A 6,243-nucleotide genomic window follows, 5' to 3' on the forward strand; every position below is an offset into this window, starting at 1 on the left:
TCCCTATTTTTACCAATTCAATAGTCAAAGGGCTTCAGAGCTCTAATTTCTAATGAAGAAAATGAAAGGGGTTTTTTTTCCATTCAGAACTGAATGATGAACCTTAATGGCAAAGGATATTCGGCAGGTGAAAAAAATTAAACAGTATTAAAAAGGAATGACAAAGTTAATGAAAAATAGACCTATTGATGTAATTTTAAAAGGTAGTCTGCATACTGTCTCCATTGGAGGAGAAATTCCATATAAGGCCTTTTTCAACATCTTAGATACACAGTGTTGAGCTAGCCAGACCTTTGACCTGATCTACCACAAAAGTATTTCTATTCTTGCATTCCCTGGTGTTGGCAAGAGCCATATTCAATGTGAAGTTTTTCAGAGATAATTAACAGTTCCTACTTTTTGCTTCCTTACTCTGCTGCCCTGGAGTTTTCCCTAGTGCAGGGCTCTAGAAGGCTTGAGTCAAGACTCTGAGGTCCCTTCCAGACCTTTGATTTGGCAACGTCCAGTACAGATAAACTGGAAGATGCTGCTGCTCAGGAGTAGGGTACCTGGGAGAATTATGTCCTGTATCTATCCACATCAATCACCTTTTTGTCCTGAGCCACAAATCAACAGTCAGACAGCAATGAGCTCTTGTGGCAAAAGACAAATCATGGTACTTTTACACTTATGTTAGAGGACACAGAAAATGTAGATTTACAGTGACCAATCACAAAATATGCTTCTAATTCCAGTGATACAATCCCAAAATGCCCTGTGTCCCACATCAGACCCAAGGAACACCAAGTTCTAACTCACAGCACTGAGGGAATACTTGCAAAGAAATCACCACCACAACAAAACAATGACTTACAGCAAGATAAAAGTCTAGTGCTTCTTTATCTCTACTTATTCCAGAGAAGATAATGTGAAGCAGTTAAGAGAAGCATCTCATTTCACTGGAAAGCCTCTCATGTGGAGAAATCCTGAGTGTGAAATTAACCCGTGGAGTTTTTTTAATTCCAAAATTTCCCCTCATCAGGTAGTCACCCATGAAGCTTAAGGCCAGCTAATTGCTTTTATTATCATCATACAGACAATATTGTAGAGACAACTACATTAGGAAAAGACATCCATTAGAAAAGATATCCTCTATATAGGTGCCAGGACTGCACAAAGCCAAGGTTTGTATTGTACTAAACTTGTATACTAGGAAGACATGGGGCAGAAGTTTTTATCCAGGACAGCAAATCTATTCCAGTCTTAAAAGACAGAAAGATCATACTGCAGGAAAAAAGGGTACAAAGGAGCCATCAAATTACTTTGGGGGAGCTTCTAAATATTCTTCTGTGTGAATGAAGTGGTTAATGGTCTTGTTATTTCTCCCTATATCTCAGTAGATGTTGTGGTTGATAACTATATTTTGTTCTCCATTAAAATGGCAACCCTTTGCTAAAATCTTTGCTGGGTTAAAGTGTCAGACAGTCAAAATTTGGTGGGATTAATCACTCCAGAGTATTCAAAAGCATGTCCAGTATTGCCCAAAGAGGCTGTATTGGGACAGAAAAGCAGGCCACATGGAGGAAGAATTTGTGGGATCCATCTCTCTGCTGGCATTATCTGAGCTGCTCTGCTATAAACCCAGAGTACATGGCTAAAGTTGCTCACCTCCATCCCGTTGTGTCCATGTCACTCAGGTGACATGATCATATATACATTCATGCCAATAATGCCAACTCAGCAAACCACCAGGTATTGCGGCCTGTTTCTCAAAGTAGTAAAGTACTAAACCACCCTTATTTACCCAAGGGCTCAGTCTTGCTGCCTTAAATCAAGGCAATATAATAGCTGGTGCTTTACTTTAAAGGAAACAGTTTAAAAGTGGTTAATCTGATGAATGTGGTACAAACCCTAGAAAGCTTTTGCCAGCTGTTTACTGCACTTACAGTTGTTTAAAATAATAGCTGATAGGAAGGCTCAGAACACTGAAGAACAGGAAACTGAAATTGATTTAAGCATGTACTTTTACATGGTAGGTGAGTGCATAGACACAGAGTCACCACCCCTAGGCTGAGAGCACTGGCAGTGGCACTCTTCTGGCCCCAGCTTTGTCACCTGAAGATGTTACTGTGGGTCCCTACTTGTAACCACCCACTGGCACAAGGGTCCCATCCAGCTCGTCACCAGGTGCAGTCAAATAAGTGAGCACTGCTCAATCTGTTCTGGCGTAAAATCTCCAAGGTTAGCACAGTCCAGTTTCAAACCAGCTGCACGCAGATGCCTTTGCCTGGGTGAGTCTGAGGAGCCCCTTTGCTAGCTCTGCTCCCTGGTGGGAGCTTCCAACACAGAAGTAGTGGTGTCCTGGTGAAGAGAGTCATCTGCAAAGAGACTGTGGCTCAGCTCTGCCTGCAAGTTCTGTGGTCTCTGAAAGATGCAGCAGTAGCAGCACACTGCCTTCATTTAGGGGAGGAGGTGTGTAGGAGCAAGCAAGCATGACCAAAATGATACAGTGCATTAATGCATAAACTGGACAAATCCCTGAAAAGCTGTGCATGCACAAGAAGATTCTCATAGCTTTCAGTGAGGTCTGCCTTTCCTGCCAAGTCTGTCACTCTTGGATATTCATGATTTAAGTCAGCAGTGTTTATTTTATTATAAAAGCTTTGGAGGTGGTAAGGAACGCTAAATGCAGTCTACTTATACCCAAGAATTAACATTCATATTTAAGCAGGTCAGTCTTTAAATCAGTTTTGCTAGTCTATTCGAGTTCTGATCCTTTAAAAAGTACCTTACCTTTGTCAGCCTGCTGAAGACCCTGAGAGTTATAATTTTTAGAGAGAGATCACAGAACAATGTGACTTAAACAACGTTCTGAAACCTATGTTCTCATGTAGCTCAACTTATCTGAGTAAGCTGTGCTAAGGTTTTGTGATTCCAGTAAGAAGTGGACTAATACTAACTTAAGCCTAACGTTATTAAAGCCTGCTATTTCTTTGCTTTTCCTATTACCTAATTTGTAACTCACACTGGGTAGTAACCAAAGTTCCTGCTGGGAAATTTTTTGAGTGGGTTTTCTTTGCAGCCCATTTGCTTTCTTATAGTTGAATGAGTTGGGGCTAGATCTGCCAGACAACTTTAAAAGGCTTTTTGTAAGCATGTTATCAGCCACCACCTCATGTTTAGAAATGTGATTGATTTGAAAAGGACTTTCATTTCAACAGAGATCTCAGTTTGTCAAACATGGAGAAGTTTACTTGTTTTCTTAAGATACAATTATCCCTATGGTTCTAGAACTGGTAACAGTGAAAAGGCTAAATGAAGCTGAAATAATTATAATAAATATATAATAATATTACATATTATATAATATATCACATAATATATAATATAATTTATGTCAGTTGATCAGCTGACACAAAGTCTCAGCCTTATTTTATCACATCAGAGTATTGAAACTACTATACCCAAACTCTGCTGTGATTTCTGGTGGGTTGTGTACTCATTTGTTAAGGTTACTCAATCTGTTTGCTGTCTTGTGAGGCTCCCGTGCTGTGTTATTAATATTGGGCTACTACAGCACATGAGAAAAGAAAGCCGATCGGTATCAGGGAGGAAATTACATTTCTGCCCAGTTGGCTGGAGCACCCAACACATGATTCACACTGATGACACTTTATACTGCTTCTCTAAGTTATTCCTCATCCAGTACCAGTGCTTAAGAGGACAGTAAATACCTGATCTGGCATGCAGTCTGTGCAAACAAAGTTATCCCTTCAAAACTTCTAGAACAAATCTGAAGCCATCAGTGAGTTGTCCTACTTCAGCGCCTTTCATCCTGCAGCTGTGGCACTTCAATTCCCAGCTGCTAAGTACCTAGGGCCTTGCATGATTTCTCTTGGAACCAAAACTTAAGACAATTAGTCCTCAAGTCTTTAAAATCCATCTGCTTTAGGATTAAACTGACGAACTGTGAAGTCTTACCCTGTTGTGTATAATCTCCCTCCTTCAGAGCAGTTCAGCTGATGCACCACAGAGGATGTCCAGCTCCAGCTCGGCCACACTTTCACTATGAAACACAACACGCATGTCCTCTGTGACTCGCTGCCGCTGGACCAGGGCTGCCACGGATCTGTGAATAATACAGGAGTTCACAAAAAAGCTGGGCTTTGTAAATAACATACTGCCACTGCTGGTGGTAACAACACTCTTCCAGGAGAGGCAAAGCTGTGCACCACAGTTCTGGTATCTCAAGCACTATGTCTCCATGAGACATAAAAATACCAGGGTTGTTTTATAACTTTTAGCAAACAGGCTTAAACAGTAGCTAAAAAACCTGGGATTTAACTTTCATATCATCACTGGGACTGGTAACAGCAGAATTCTCATTGGTGTCAGTGTCTCCTAGCTGACACACCACAGATCATGGCATCGCTACAAAGCTTGTTACCAGTCATGTATGAACTCATGGCTTAGGGAATCAACACCTCTGGAGGTAGAGAACACATAATTATATCAATATTTGAAGATATCTTTCTCCTGTTGCATGGTGTTAAGTGTCCATGGTGTCTTCTTTACACAAGAGATAACAGTCCCTGTAGTACACAGCCTCACTTATTTATTCTGTCCCAAAACTGTTCAGGAAAATGAATCCTGATCTAGCTAGAAGACTGTCAGCACAGTTTATTCACAGCTACACACTCCCTTATCACTAAATGGGGTTGTCCCTCTATTTCTCTCCACTTCTCTTCACTGTAAACAGTGCACAGAATAATTATGGTTTAGCATTGTGTGAATACTTGAGGGCTGAAATTAAATGTATTTTTTATTGTTTCTGAAGTATGCACATGTTGGTGGACAGTTTTTCATCTTATATATGTTTTTTCTTTCTATTATTGCTGTTTATCAAGTTTTTTGCTGATACTAGCTTCTGATCATACTTTGGGACCTGCTTTTAACACAATTACATGGCCAGAACAGGTGCTAGGACAAGTTCAAGGAAGATTTTCCTGTAAATGATCTCACTGATGTGATGCCTAGATTTTAACTTTTATATTTTCCTGATTCTGTACTGCTTAGAGTGTAACTCTGAGGTTTCTTGTAGCTTGCTAATTTCTGCTCACTTGTGCTAGGTAGACATAACAAAGCCTCTCCAAGCTTGCTCTCCAAGGTCACCCAGAACATCCTAGGCCCAAAAAGTATAATCCAAAGAGCCTCTAAGGGGGGCCAGCAGAGGGGAAATTACATCATTGAACTGAAGCTTTAATTGGAGAATGAACCAAATGAACCAATATGTAAATGAACCAAACTTATAAAAGTGTGACGAACTCATGACCTCTCGTCCATCTTGGGGTCCATTTTTGGCAATAGCCTGTGGCTCCCAGGGGGTACCTTTGAAGGCCTTTCAAATAAATACCTATTTTATTCTTTTACTCCTGTCCAGTCTCTGTGTCTAGGAGGCCTCTTAAGGCATCAGATGCACAAACACCAAGATGATATCTGGGTACAGAGATACCACAGGGTAAGACTTTTAACAATCTAGAAACTACTGATACTGTACATAAACCTTTGACATCTACACTTAGGCTGCCTACTCCTCATCACCCAGATCTGTGGGGTTAGGAAACTTCAGAAAAACAGAAGAATCCAACCCCATCTTTGGCTGATAACAATGGAGGTAATACTGCTGCTTCCAAATCTAACTTTCATGATAGCAGGCTCAACTCAGATGTCTAGGCAACACCTCCTTCATTTCTCATTTTTCCATAATAATGTACTAGCTCCCACAGCCAGTGAAAGAAGCCAGCTCAGCTCTAGAACATGGATAATCATCCTTATATGGCTCTCCAGCAGAACCAATGAGCCTGGCAGCCAGTGGTAGTTCAAGGCATGAACACTTGTGTGCAGCAAGATTCTAGCAAAGTTTGTTTGCTTGGCCCCAGCACTGTATAAACCCGGCTGTTGTCATTCCAGAGAGAAGCTGGCTTTGGATGCAATCTAGCCACGTGTATATTTCTCCCTGCTTTCCCACTAATGAACTTTACAAGAACTGCAAAGAAAGGATAGAGGGGTCTTGGAATTCCTAGAGGGATCTAGGACTTGGAAAACTGGGCAATCTAGCAAGGGAGAGTTGAGAGTTGGCAGTGGATGAAGAGCTTCAAGGTGACACATTTCAAGGGGAGTTCATTGGGCAAAAGTCCAAAATTTAAGGTGTAAAATTTACACTGAAAAGAAAAATGTCATTTGAAAAGAAAAGAAAAAAGAGGG

General features: G+C 40.8%; 1 long non-coding RNA gene across 1 annotated transcript in view; it reads right to left on the reverse strand.

Moving 5' to 3' along the window:
- The window catches only part of LOC108444980, a 13,675-nt gene extending 8,624 nt beyond the window's left edge, over positions 1-5,051 (reverse strand). The window contains exon 1 of the long non-coding RNA XR_001859704.1: positions 3,961-5,051. This is a non-coding gene — a long non-coding RNA (uncharacterized LOC108444980). The remainder of the gene's footprint in view (positions 1-3,960) is intronic.
- Positions 5,052-6,243: the final 1,192 nt, after the last annotated feature.

Source organism: Corvus brachyrhynchos, unplaced genomic scaffold (genome assembly GCF_000691975.1).
Source record: "Corvus brachyrhynchos isolate BGI_N302 unplaced genomic scaffold, ASM69197v1 scaffold60, whole genome shotgun sequence".
In the NCBI taxonomy this organism is placed as follows: Eukaryota; Metazoa; Chordata; class Aves; order Passeriformes; family Corvidae; genus Corvus; species Corvus brachyrhynchos.